Source organism: Ostrea edulis, chromosome 5, assembly GCF_947568905.1.
Source record: "Ostrea edulis chromosome 5, xbOstEdul1.1, whole genome shotgun sequence".
Lineage (NCBI taxonomy): Eukaryota > Metazoa > Mollusca > Bivalvia > Ostreida > Ostreidae > Ostrea > Ostrea edulis.
In genome coordinates, this window is record NC_079168.1 from 58,349,529 (window position 1) to 58,365,558 (window position 16,030).

The following is a 16,030-nucleotide window of genomic DNA, read 5'->3' on the forward strand; positions in this document are numbered from 1 at the left end:
CAAAAAAAGATGAATAGTACCTTTACTCAATTTTTCTGTATACACCCCGTGGCGCTTAATGATTTATTGACTAAGTCTGGTATTGACTGTGATCTTAAGGCGGTACCCATCCTTCTTGCCTTCTTTGGTGGCCGCGTCATCGGGTAGACACCCTGTCAAATTATAATCACAAATTAAATATGACAAAATCTACACATTTTTAAATCACTGCTTATCAATGCCATTATACGAGGCTCGAATCAAAGGAAAATAAGATGGTATTCATTACTCAATTTTCTTTCATCTAGGGGTAATTGTGAAGCGTTCTGGCGTACTTAGAAAAAGAAACACACTCTTGAAGGACTCTTGCAAAGTTCAACTCACGCCTTTCTGTCAATTCCCAAAATGATGAACAATTATAGCGATATATTGGGAAAGTTATAGAGGGATTAAGGTCGGCCCGAAACAAGACCCCTTTTCTTTTTCCCTTTCGGGAAAAATAGTAAATCAGCGATGACTTTTAGTTTCAGCTATATATTCTGTCGGAATGGGAGTGCACTGGAACTATATTTGCTGCCATAAAACTTTAAATTCGTGTATTATTTATACGGAACCAAATACTACAAATAAACTTAATTTTTATTTGTTGACTCTTGTGATATTTCGTTGTAGAGAAATCAAAGCTAAGCTTATCAACATCCTGTTTGTTAAGTTCTGACTTCCGGTTGTCTTCCAATGAAATTGGAAATTGGAATTCATTTTTCGTCAAATGTAAAATTGGAATTGATACGGTAAATATTCTGTACATCTTCTCCTTCATTGTACATTTGTCATTAAATCTGTGTGGTATAATAGAGAAATCACGGCCTTACGTGGAGTCCCGAGACCGATTTGAACAGAATGGCTCTGTCAGTTCGTAATTGCGTTTCTATGGGCGATTCTGAGGAATTAATTAGAGTCTGAATTGATTATTGTAATTTCTTTTATCTTCTTTGACAAGAAATTTTGACAATTATTTCTGTCTTTTTATCTGCACCGAGGGCAATTACTGTCTTTCTAGGCTGTGGTAACTCCCTTGGTATCTATTGCGATTCTTGTTCAGATATTGATAGGAATGAAAGACCAGTCATTATTCATGAGGAAAAATTATTTTATATGAAAATTTGTAAAGATTCTCAAATATCAAATACGCTGAAGTTGTTCCTTTGACTTATGAATCGGAGGTTTTTTTTCTCCTGTGATACAATTCCAATTTTATCATTTATGTTTAACGATGGTAATTCTACGCCATCCAACCCTTACCATTTACCAAACCAATTAGTAAGTGTGATAAAATTTCCTCTTTGCTTAAAAATGTGGCTTAAACTTGAAAACTGGTCATTTGTAAACATTTTAATTAAAGCGGACGGGACTTTCGACGGGATACAATATTTACAAAAATCTCCTGCATGAGCCGAAAGGTCAACATTTACTGTGTGGAAGGTGGTCAAATAAACGAGCATGAAGTGTTTGAGACATCCGTCCATCCCACCGCCCTCCATTCAAAACCTGTAAAATTATGGAAATAGGTGTTTGTTGTTCACGGTCATTGCGGTGTATCATGTCCGTTTTAGGTGTGTAAATAAATACTTACGCAGTAAATTAAAAACTCTGATAAATCACCTAAAAGAGTTCCTGTATACATTAAGTCGTGGCTTTAAAAATATATTTATAGAATTTGTGAATTTTTCTTTCATTATTATCATTATCATCATTATTTTTTATAGGATGTCAGCAGTGTTATGGTCCTAAAATCCGGCCTGATTTATGCAGGAAACTGCATTATTAAGTATCCTTATTCATTTTAAAAAAAATCATCAAAACTGATAGAATACTTTGAAAATCGTGATTTTGTAAAAGTTCATGATTGTGGATTTTATGATTTGGTGTAGGAATACACGGTGAAGTTATTATAATTATATTTGTACATATTTCATTTCTTTTGCAGATTTTATAGTTTTTAATTTCGAAATATCATTGTAAATATCCTGCACTTTTCGTCCGTAAGTTTTCTTTGGTGTGTTTAACGTTGATAACCAATGGGATGAAGTCCGCTATTCTACGTCTTGTAACAAACTAAATTTGCTGACTCCTTCCTTTCTCAAAATCAGCGTGTCGATATTTTAGATGAGTTTGATTTTTTAACTTTCAACTTCGAGGAAGAAAATTAGAAGTCTAGAACTGGCGTTCTCCAATAACGTGACATCTTAGTTGCATGATCTGCTACGCTCGAGTCGTATTCAGAAATCTTCAAAGGTACCAACTTCGGTAACTTTTACTGCCGGGATTACAGTGCCCAACATTGAGAATGGTGTCCTTTTCTTAGTTAATGCAACCCCCGTAACCCTTTTCAGACCTTCCACTGCACTGTTCTATTATTGAAGTTTTGATAATTTAAGTCCCTATTCTCATCGCAAACCAAAATACCGGTTCTTGTGAAATGAAGTCGAAAATGCATATACTGCATGGTAATGGGGTTATTTTATTTTTTTCAAGAAACGTGTATAGGTGTTTTCATAGGCTCCAAATCAGACAGCAGAGATACCTGAAAAGGTGTATTATCATCTAGTTTTCGTTAGATGGATGTTGATACAGGAATTCTAATTGGTTAATTTTTTGTTGATACCTGTATCAACAGAAACACTGTAACACTGTTTGTATTGTCGCTTTGAAATTTGTTAAAGTCACACAACAGGAATAGTTCATACAGCATTTTCATCTCAATAAGATATCATTTATGGTTTTAAAAACCAGTTATGGTAATTAGAAATGATTCTAACATGGGAATTACATGATCAGCTGAAAAAATGGATGGAAAACTTACGCTATGTTCATTCAAGCAATTTTCGACCCAATTCTTCAATTGAGACCTTGATAAACCATCATTTCTTCAGAATCTGATAATGCATAATTGTATTTTTTTTTATTCCTAGATATGCATTCATGGAATAAAATTAAATGAGAATTATGGCGAACAATAAAAAGGGGGTAATGAATATCAATGCATCGTTGTGTGAATTATTTACAAATGTTAACTCCTGAGTAAGAAAATTATAAGAAATCATTGTCATTCTGAAGAGGAAACAATAGAATATATTCTATGGGTATGATATTTTTTTTTTTTTTTTTTTTTTTTTTTTTTTTTTTTTACAATTTTCCTAGCAGAATTTGAGCATTTTCTGGAAGATAAGACTGATATACAGACAGCTATTACAAAAAAAAATCTTTCATTTTTGGTTTTACTAAAAATAATAGTATGATACAAAACACTATTGTCTTATGGCTTAAATACTATGTTTATACAGCATGCTGCACTGAGAAGTCATTGAGTGTGCCTGCTGCAATATCACAAATGAATTTTTTTTCATGAAGCACAAAAGTTTATTTCGTATAAAAATGGTGAAAAGGAAAACTTTGATGCCCAATGGAATGGATGGGACTTGCTGTTTTCTTAACTGTTTTCCTCTCTCTCTCTCTCTCTCTCTCTCTCTCTCTCTCTCTCTCAAATCCAACATACCTTCTGCTTTGTCTTTTTTTCTGTTTTGCTCTCCCCCCCCCCTGTATATAATATTAATGTATATCTGATGTACCGGTATGTGCACAAAATTATATATATATATATATATATATATATATATATATATATATATTATAAGAAATTGTTCGAAGTACATGTGTATATTTCACCGATAACATTTCTATATTACTTTGATTTGTTTTAAAGTCAAACATTTTCTTAAACTTATATAAACTTATAATTTATGAAATTAACATTGTTACATCCTGAAATTCAAAATTCAAAAAGAAATTATTGATTTTCAAAAATATTTCCTTCGACAGTATTATTAAACTCTTCTTCAAAGTACGAAAAAATATTTATTCATTAGTTGATACATAATCCTTAAATATCCTGGATTCAATCGCGAAAGTTTAGAAGAAATCGCAAGTTGGATTCGTTCCATCCTCTACTCCTAAAAATCCACCCACCGCAAAATATAGTCCCTTCCAAATATTGTATGTTATGCAATAATTTTAGAAGTTTTTGGATTTAAAATCATGCAGTAAGAAACACTAAATACAGCCTTTATTTTAAATCGAAACTCTGATCAACACAGTAACGTTTGAATAAGACCTGCGCAAGTTGTTGCGCAAACCTTAGAAACGTATATTCAGAATCCTCGATTATTTTCAAAGAGGGGGTAATTTTCATTCTTTGTGTTGTCGGTGACTTTTCATTGATTTTTTAAAATAGTATTTCTGCAATTGTACATATAAATGGGTTACTTGAAATATAAAATTGTGAATGGTTTTGTAACCCCGATAATGATTTCATATAATTCGATCATATTCAAAATCAGTATAAAAGTGACATACATACCGTTGTACATGTATAGTTATACTAAATGTGACATACATATCGTTATACGTGTATAGTTATACTAAATTTGAAATACATACCGTTATACGTGTATAGTTATACTAAATGTGAAATACATACCGTTATACGTGTATAGTTATACTAAATGTGAAATACATATCGTTATACGTGTATAGTTATACTAAATGTGACACACATACCGTTATACGTGTATAGTTATACTAAAAGTGACATACATATCGTTATACGTGTATAGTTATACTAAATGTGAAATACATACCGTTATACATGTATAGTTATACTAAACGTGACATACATACCGTTATACATGTATAGTTATACTAAATGTGAAATACATACCGTTATACGTGTATAGTTATACTAAATGTGAAATACATACCGTTGTACATGTATAGTTATACTAAATGTGACAGACATACCGTTGTACATGTATAGATATACTAAATGTGAAATACATACCGTTATACATGTATAGTTATACTAAATGTGACATACATACCGTTGTACATGTATAGTTATACTAAATGTGAAATACATACCGTTGTACATGTATAGTTATACTAAATGTGACAGACATACCGTTGTACATGTATAGATATACTAAATGTGAAATACATATCGTTATACGTGTATAGTTATACTAAATGTGACAAACATACCGTTATACATGTATAGTTATACTAAAAGTGACAGACATACCGTTATACATGTATAGTTATACTAAATGTGAAATACATATCGTTATACGTGTATAGTTATACTAAATGTGACATACATACCGTTGTACATGTATAGTTATACTAAAGGTGACAAACATACCGTTATACGTGTATAGTTATACTAAATGTGAAATACATACCGTTATACATGTATAGTTATACTAAAAGTGACATGCATACCGTTATACATGTATAGTTATACTAAAAGTGAAATACATACCGTTATACATGTATAGTTATACTAAAAGTGACAGACATACCGTTATACATGTATAGTTATACTAAAAGTGACATACATACCGTTGTACATGTATAGTTATACTAAATGTGACAAACATACCGTTATACGTGTATAGTTATACTAAATGTGAAATACATACCGTTATACATGTATAGTTATACTAAATGTGACAAACATACCGTTATACATGTATAGATATACTAAATGTGAAATACATACCGTTATACATGTATAGTTATACTAAATGTGAAATACATACCGTTATACATGTATAGTTATACTAAATGTGACAAACATACCGTTATACATGTATAGATATACTAAAAGTGACATTCATACCGTTATACATGTATAGTTATACTAAAAGTGACACACATACCGTTATACGTGTATAGTTATACTAAATGTGACATACATACCGTTGTACATGTATAGTTATACTAAATGTGACAAACATACCGTTATACATGTATAGATATACTAAATGTGAAATACATACCGTTATACATGTATAGTTATACTAAATGTGAAATACATACCGTTATACGTGTATAGTTATACTAAATGTGAAATACATACCGTTATACGTGTATAGTTATACTAAATGTGAAATACATATCGTTATACGTGTATAGTTATACTAAATGTGAAATACATACCGTTATACGTGTATAGTTATACTAAATGTGAAATACATACCGTTATACATGTATAGTTATACTAAATGTGAAATACATATCGTTATACGTGTATAGTTATACTAAATGTGAAATACATACCGTTGTACATGTATAGTTATACTAAAGGTGACATACATACCGTTGTACATGTATAGTTATACTAAATGTGAAATACATACCGTTGTACATGTATAGTTATACTAAAGGTGACATACATACCGTTATACATGTATAGTTATACTAAATGTGAAATACATACCGTTATACGTGTATAGTTATACTAAATGTGACATACATACCGTTGTACATGTATAGTTATACTAAATGTGAAATACATACCGTTATACGTGTATAGTTATACTAAAGGTGACATACATACCGTTGTGACTTGAATTCAGTACACGGTCGGTAAAACTATTCTATAATTCTTATATAAGGTTTAAGTAATTCAAACATATTCTCTGACCTGTAAAAATTGATAATTTTAAAGAACAGCACAATATAAACAATTCATATAAACATATTGTCGTTAAGCATTCCTCGTGTAAAACTCGTGTAAAGAAGGGAGGCAATATACATGTACAATATAGCGAGCACTGTGGTACAAAGATTGAGACAGCGAAAATTCGAGCTATATGTAATTTTTATGCATTTTCAGTCGTACATGTAAAATGGTAATTGTTATTCCCAAGTTTTGATTGGACCACTAAAAATCTTGCATCAAATGGAACCCACTTCCCTGGGGGGGGGGGGGGGGGGGGGGGGGGGATCTGGATAACTACAAAAAGTTTAAAGTAAACGAAAAGGGGTGTCTACAAGGTGTTTTTAAACATGTACGATGCATCCATTTTACATCGTTTCCTCTTAAGAAAAATATCGACATATACATGCACCTGGTTTCAGGGAAAATCTTAAATATAATATGTTTACTAAATACTGCAGTAGGTAAACTACAAGGGAAATGGTCTGATGATTAGATTTATCATTGTCCATAATGATATCATGTTATTTTTTTAAATGTCAAAACTAAACACATTAGGCCAGATGTATGTACAGTTGCAACTGATAAACGTAAAAGCTTTTCAATCTGTCTGTGTTTTCCAAAACGTAACTTCCATTTCGTGTACACGTGCAACAACAGTTAACAAACGTATATGTCCACGTGAAGAGGACTTGACCAAAGATACGCCGAGCGTCAGAACTAGATTCAGATTGATAAAATGGAGGGAAAAATCGTTTAACGACGACTGCATACCGAAGTGAAGAGGTTGATGAGACAGAGTGCATTAATCAGCCATCTCTTATTGACGAGTGGTTGCCATGGTGATACATCTCTACAGCTTCCGGTGATATCCACTAGGTTACTTGTCGGGATATTAAAGATTACGCCACGTGCGATCAAAAAGGAATTTCATCATTTTTCTTTTGTAAGTGTCTGGCCATCTCTCGCCATTATCTAGTTGCTCTGTCTGTACAGGGGGACGACAGTGGGTCAGTTATTTGCTCAGCTTGATCGGAATCAACAAAACAAAGTCTTCAGACTCCCGCTTTTTTTGCCAAGAAATAGTGGATGACTCTATCCTGCCATGGTTGTAACATTTTTATCAGTCTAATTAGTAAGGGGATTGCGTTGAAGAATATTGCTCATTGATATCGCATTGATTGAGCTTAGATTTAACGTAAGGGACTTGAGCGCATTCTCACTGTGCATTTTAAAAAAGCATTCCTAGTATAGAGTGTAAGCATGTCGAGTCCTTGTGATGGAAGGAATAGTTTTGTGTAAACAGTTCAAAATCTGGTTTGAAAATATTTGATATTGTTATATAAAATCATATTTTAATTGTAGCAAACATTATTCTTTGATAAGAACATTCTTATAAAAAGGATTTCAAGAATGATCAACAATCAGAGAATACGCTAGATATGTTCCAGAGAGTTCCATGAAATCAACAAAAGGGAGAATAAATAGAATCGTTTGCTAGATTTTTAAACTTTTTATTGAGACTTTTATTTTCAAGGAATAAATCTGTACAGTAGAAATTCCACCATTTGTGCAGTGAAGAACATTTTTTTATAGGCCTATAGATGAATTTGGATGTACTTGTTTTTATTATCATTGTTATTTGTTTAAGAAATCAACATTCACAATTACTCATTTGTGTATAATCTAATATTAAGGTGAATCAATTGTAAATTAAACAAAAATATTTAAATTGTAATTTACACAGTATTTGAAATTGTTGACACACAAGAGATTCTATATTTTTTCTGAACATAATTTAATTAAGAACTATGCTAAGAATGTTTACGGGGGAAAAACTCAATTTCGAATTTTCATAATTGTTACAGAAAATATTGCACAAATTTCACTAAGGAACACAAATATGATAATGAAATCCCGGGGGACTGGTAAGGACAATAGTGTCTGGCTGTCTCATTATTCCCAAATGAAGACCCGATTGGAGCGAATCTCTCCTGGCCAAGAAACTGAAACCTACAACATTTATGAGAACCACCGCCGTCACAGAGAATATCTCATCTAAATCCCTCTTGAAATCGGCTTGTGGCAGCTGGAATCTTGAAGGAGCCACTTCAGTCCGATTCAAGCATGTAGGATTCCGGACTGTCAGCCGAAATTTCATGAAACTTTTTAATTATGTGGAAACTGTCATCTCAATGTTCAGCGAGGTCTTATAGCAGGTGTCAGCTCTCGCAAACAAATATAGGACAGATATATGACTGAAATAATATAAAGGAAATATTCAGGAATAATATTAAATAATTTATTTTGAGAATATTGCTTTTCTGCGATAAGTTTTATAAATGCTAATTGTTATAGTATACTTATTGCAAAAAAAATAATGTTTTTACACGAATAAAGATTATATTCCCTCTTCATGAGCCTATAATAACTTCAAATGAGGAAAGCAGCCATGAAATCACGTGATTACTTGATAATTTATGAATTTGCTGAAGTTTATTCATTTTATAATTCTTTTCTCCAGTTTATTACACCCACATGTTCAGTGTCCATGTGTAGCCTATTTTCAACATTAATTCCTATTTTGGAATATGTTATGGACTATCATTACAAATTTTGGCCAGTAATAAACATACGTAGTTTCACTTGATTTTATTTCTTGATATTTACATTTCTAATGTCTATGCCTTTGATATCTTTACGACTTGTAATGATAGTCATTTCCCAATTAATACTTTGCAGTTGTGAACAATGCCCGTATGAATCTCGGTAAATATAGTACATCTATTTTAACGGTTGGGAAATCCGACAGAAATGAAAGAACAATGTAAATATAAGAAATGAATATACATGAGAGTATGAACTGCTACGATTAGGAAACGTCGCGCAAGTTTTTTTTTTTTTTTAAATGGAACTTATTTCTCAAATAAAAGCACTAACCTTTCAGTGTGACATAAAAATATATTTCAGTGTGACATAAAAAATATATTTTACAACATTTGTTATCATTTCCATTACATATATATGTTTATTGTAAAATGTTGATATTTACGAAATATTTGTTTGTTTTTGTTGTTGTTTGTTTTTGTCTTTGATAGCTTTGCAGATTACAATGATAGCCATTTCCTTATAATCTTGCTGCAGTTGTAAACAATGCGCGTGTGAATATTGATTAATATAGTACGTCTTAAATTAACACTGTTCGAATAACTTGATGTTACTAGTAGATTAATCAGAAATTAACCACACGCGTCCCTTGTTTTCACATAATACAAATAACCCAATTTATACAGTACGTACGAGAAAAAAGGTCAGTGAGATTTTTTCAGAAGTCTATAAGTTGGGCATATGCGACTGTATTTTATTCGTCTTTTCTAAAGTACTCGTGTGTTTTTTGTTTTTGTTTTAATTATTATTTTTTTTATTTAGAACTTATCTATATTTCTCTCTGTTATTTGCATGTTAAACATATGGAGATAGTGATTTTTTGGGGGTGGGTGGGGGGTAGTTGGTTGGTTGTTTTGTTTGTTTATTATTTGTAAGATATCAATATCTTGGGCTTATTGTCAACGTTGGGTCTAGCGACGGTGTGTTTTTGTATGTTCGACCTAACAACAATGTGTTTTCAAAATATTCGATCAAGGACAGTCTTTTTAATGCAAGATTGACCAGTATTGATTTGACAAAATTTACTCGGGAAGAATTTCTAATCAAACAAGTAATTTAGCAATTTCGATTTAATACTAAGGATCGCGATGGTGGGTTTTTTTTCTCCCTGTCTATTCTTTTTTCAACGATAATCTTCTAAGTTCTGTGGAAAACATTAGAGGACGAATTATCAATAGAAGAGCAGAGTTTGAAATCTACGGAATCGCTTGAAAACTTGACATGGGCTATATCTGTACATGCAGTACGTATAGTTCATGCTATGATGAAAATAACTACAAATAGTCAGAACAATTTAGTTTACTTATATATGTATATTTGTATTACAATGACGACAATAAAATGTCCGACGGCAACGAATCCTTCAATTTCTGAACGATTTTAGAATTGTCCGGACACGATCAACGATCTTCCAAGCAAATTGTACAGTGACAAATCACACCGTTTTATGAGGGTATTCAGGTGTCCAGGGAAAGTGCTTGAGGTAAACATCAAATAATGCTTGATAACGGGTTATTCTGTCACAAATTCTTCTAGAGTTAACACTACTTTCAAGCACTATAATTATCCATTTTACATCCTCACAAACTCGTGTTTTTCAATGTAATGTTGCACATAATTGAATGTATGTATGTCTGATTTTTTGCGAGTTCAAAGATAAAATTTTCAATGACAGATCTCTTCACAAAGATACAAGTATTAAAGACTCTGGATATGTACATACTCAAGCTCTCCTCGCTTAATTGATTGCACCATTCTATCTTTCTTCCTAAACAGGAGTCCGACGTCTTGATAAAGACGGCACGCGAAAACTATTAGAAGCAATAATATTGCTTTTATAAATCAGAGAATAGTCCAGGTGTCAGAATAAATGTGACGAGAAATGGGTGAAATTAACAAAATAAACAATCGGAGAATTGAGTATCTCCAAGATATGGAGCTTATTTGTCATTACAAAAGGATATAGAATGTGGTCAAAATATAATCATTCAGTGGTAGAATGCTGAATTCTAAATTCTATGAAGTTACCAAAAATAACAAGAAAAATTGAATAAAGAGATAGAATATTCATGGCAATAACCCTCTTCTGATATTTTTATAACGTGGGGCTCTTGTACAATATATCTAATCGTTGATATTGACCATTTTCCCAATGAGTTCAGAACTCGGTAAAGAATTCATGTAAATTATGAAATAGTGATGATATGTATGGATCTGTCAATCACCCGAGTTGATACGTTGATTGACACCAGGTCGCCACAGTTTAACATGTTGCGATTAAACCTCGTCATTAATTCTATTCCACCACAAGTCCTGTTGTTTAGACGCACCCAGAAGAAAAACTCCAAATCTTGCCCCCAACTTTCTTTACGTTTTGTATAGAGCAGTTACCTTACAATATCTGCTTACCTGGTATTAAACACAGGTGTTGAAGCTTTACAAACTCTGACACCTGCAAATATTACTGGTAAAACTTTTAGCACTACCAACAGTTTTTATATTATTTAAGTAACATTGTACACAGTAGGAACAACACCAGCAGATTACTGAGAATAATACTTCGGAATTTTCACCTTTAAGGCATCGGATTTTGAAATTGTTCGCTGTAAAAAGCATGTCATGCTTTTATTTTATGCGGTGTGAATTTTCAAATTGTGCTAATAAGGGAAAGCTTCCTACCGCAACCAAAGAACAAGATGCATATACACATCAGCTGAAGCAATTATCATATTGTCGCCTTAACAGAAAGGGGTGTTTCTAGTTTTCCACAATAGGACGAAACGGTTAGGTTGATTAAAAAAAACAACAACAAAAAACAACACACACACAAACTTCAATATTGCGAAGTATCGCTGAACTAAATAAAACAACAGACACACAAAATTCAATATTGCGAAGTATCGCTGAACTAAATAAAACAACAGACACACAAAGTTCAATATTGCGAAGTATCGCTGAACTAAATAAATCGTTTTTTTGTATCTGTTAATGTTACTAGTATTTTGATTTCTATGCCCTGCTGAATTCAAACTTTTCTTTATATATATATATATATATATATAATAAAAATCATAAAGCCGACAGAGTCACAGGCACTCGACGTTTTAAATATCTATATTATTATTATTATTTTTTTTTTTTTTTTTTAGAGATTTCCATCTAGTGGAAATGGTCACGTGTTGTTTAATGGCAAATGGTCAGTCCGTCTAGTGTCAATGACATTTTTGTAAACTACCGGTATTCAGTTAATGTAACAGACACACTGGACATTTTTACTTCATAGATCTGCCATATTTTGTGCAATTGAAGAATAATGTGAAAACTGTGAGAGGGTTTTTATTTTTATTTTTTTTAAAGAAAAAGTATATAGTATTTAGGCCCGGTCACAAAATTAGGTGCGATAATTCAGTGTTTAGGTGTTAAATTCTCTTTTCTCGTAATTTTTTTTTTTAAAGATGACATTTATTTATCTATTTTTTTTTTAAATTTAAAAATCTAAATGTTGATATTAACATCAAAATTAATTATCCAAATACCCCAGCTAAAACTGTCCATAATGGGATTTGTACAAAGTATATGTAAATTTATCAATGTTTTTATCATTAAAGAAAAAAAACTTTAATGAAAGACTGCCATACGTAAGAAATATTTCAACTTGCATGAAATTATATATATATATATATATATATATATATATATATATATATATACACACACACATGTGTGTGATAAGACACTATTTCATATACGAAATATAAAAACAAGGTATAAATATATAGTTTGTTTATATTCATTAGAACATAGAAACATTTATTCTTTAACAATTAGATCATACGACAATGTATCAATTTTTAAATTCTTTTTTTAAAGATATTATATATGGACTATTTTTAAACAAACATCAGAAATATTAATTTTAATCAATTTCTAAAGTAACAAAATAATATATTAACTTCATTGGATTATAGTTGTTGAACGTTTTAACCATATTTTAACATATTGTCAACGTTGTGTATCTGTCGGGTTCAGAAATTATCTACAACCAAGGCAGAGCATAGTAACACTGCTTTTGTGAAAGCTTTGGGATTTATTTAAAAAGTTAAATGACACTCAAAATTTAATAGGCGCTTTTTCTCATCGTACAAATTTAAAAAAAAATATCGATACATTAGAAGCTTTAAAAAATTACTTTTCCAATCACAAGCTTAATTGACCAAGTATGGCCTTAATCATATCTACGTGAGACCGGGTTTGAACGAACATCGAGATCAGCTGCTTTGGTATGGTTAAGCATTACTAAAAACCCTTGGATAGGTTACAGACACAAATTGCAACACACACTAAACATGTAAGTAACATAGGATAAACAAACATTACAAATGCACAGAAATTTGAATGTTATATCAATTTCTTCTCGATACAAATCAAACAAGAGGCACTCGAACTTCTCTTAGTTTATATGTCATTAAGATTTACCAAAATAAAAACAGACCATGTAAACAACGGAACAGACATAAACTCAAGACATAGTCTTCATTAAGCTAAGTGTCAAACGGCCACTTAGCCCGGCTTAGGGACCCACAACGATCGCCTGGATTCTTATGAGTACTCTGGAGTACCCTTGTTATTGTGTAAGGATTGTTGTAGCCGATGGGTCGACCAAAAACGCCATGACGAATGTTAACAAGCTTTCACTCATGCAGGTTTACTTATGTAGACTTATATACACGCAGGTGTGCGCAGCTGTTCTTGTCGTTTTAAAAACATAGGTTAATAGCCCTGGCCGAGCAAATGCCAAGGGCCGAGGATTTGGAGAGTTCCAGGAGTTCTCCGGGAACAAGTAATGATTTCAGAATTAAATCGACCATAAATAAACTTATATTTTTCTAATCAACAATAACAAAGGTAATTCTTAAACTATGGATGTCAAAGTCACTAACACTCATGGCTAATTTGGATTTGAAAAGTCAACAAGGCCTACTTGAGACGCATTAAACTGTTCTATAGACAGCTCTGCACTGCGTGCACACGTAACGCTCCCTTGGCGCTAGGGGTCACTGCTGTTGAGGTAAGCCCCCTTCAGATCAATAGAATACCTTTCCTAGTTTCTCCAAATCTTAACAGGAGCTCCATTATAAATGACCTATTGACGAGATTCACTGACAGTGTCGTGGAAGTTCTGTGGAATCTCCACTATTTTCCAAGCTGATTCATGGATTCGATATACAATATTGTCAGACCGTATATTTTAGCCCCCCCCCCCTTCACCCTCATTCAATTGAAATTTCATTTTATATATTTTCTTTTATTTGAAATGCTACTATAATTGAAGATTAAATAATTGTTGTACTATTTATGGATTTCGTTTTTGAGCAAATAAAGAAATTAAAGAAATAGTAAAAAAGAAAAAAAAGTACGTATATACAATTCAGTGTTTAATTCCTATTAAATATGAGTACAACATGTTCACATTAACAATCTGCACAATGGAACGTTCATACGCAATCCTACTACTAGTATAAGAAACAATATAGATGTGACTACATGACTTTACAAAGCAATGTCCTGGCATGCCGTGTACACATGTAAATATTTATGTTTTATTTTTCAACCTCAGATTTACGAGCACAATTCTGTTGAGCATTTGATAATACTAGTATTGTAACACGATGTTATCTGAGAGACAAAAGTCCAGGAAATTAAGCTCGGTGTTTTGCCAGAGCGCGATTCGGAATGTCTTTGATTGGCCTCTTTGAGGGGTTGCGCTAATACGGATAATTCTTTAGTTTGTCGTACAAACGGTAAATTTTATCCTCGACAAAGTATTATATAAAAACCTGTCGATATGTGCACAGATACAACATTCAATCAGGAATAAACAGTCAGAGAAGGATATTTTGGACGGCATGGAAGAAAAGGCCGACAGAAAATCGGTAGCAATCCTCTTACAGTCAGACCTCAAATCACCTAGAAAACAGCCTGCGAACAGCGAGACTGATTGTGGCTAATTGTCAAAGAAGTCCATCAAAAGGTCTAATCCGATTACTTAATTTTCACCTGAAGAATTTGTTTGTCAGCCTTATTTGATGTGATGGAGTTTACCTGAAATATTACAGAGATATCAAAATGTTTATGTTGGCGAGAGGAATCCACTTCTAGTTCGGACTTGAGAGTCGTATGGCATAACCCGAGTGTTTTCGAGAGTCTGTCGAGCGCTCCTACATCCCGCTATTGTATGAAATGGAAAATGCATAAAATCTCATTTATTCTTAAAAGTCAACACAGTATGAAATATTAGAAGTCTCTTCAAGGATAAATCTCGTTTAGCTAAACCTCTCTTGTGAGCTCCACAATGGTACTTCGCAAAGCAAGAGTGGACAATACGCTCAGTCACACAAACGAAATGAAAGTACTCGTGGACACACGAGCTCTTGTAAAGAACGGATTATTTATTTATGAGAATGAAAGTCGACTAAATGCTTCCATTAAATAATCTGGATCAGATACAATGTTCACAGACGCTTCACAGTTCATAACAAAATATGAAACTATTCAAACACAATGAAGATCCCAACATATGTCTCTGTTGAGATTTACACTTGGGACACAGAGTACCAATGTCTTGAATAATTTATAAAAAGGATTAGGATCTAATTTTTCAATGCATGTGACGATGAGTTGATGGCAAAAGCAAAGAAATTTACGTTAAAATTTGAACATTTTTCTCTCCTCAAACAATTTGTTTAATACGTTACCCGATTTATTTTACGTCCCCTTGAACACATCCTAACCGATTTTTCTTTGCAAACACAACCTTATGCTCGA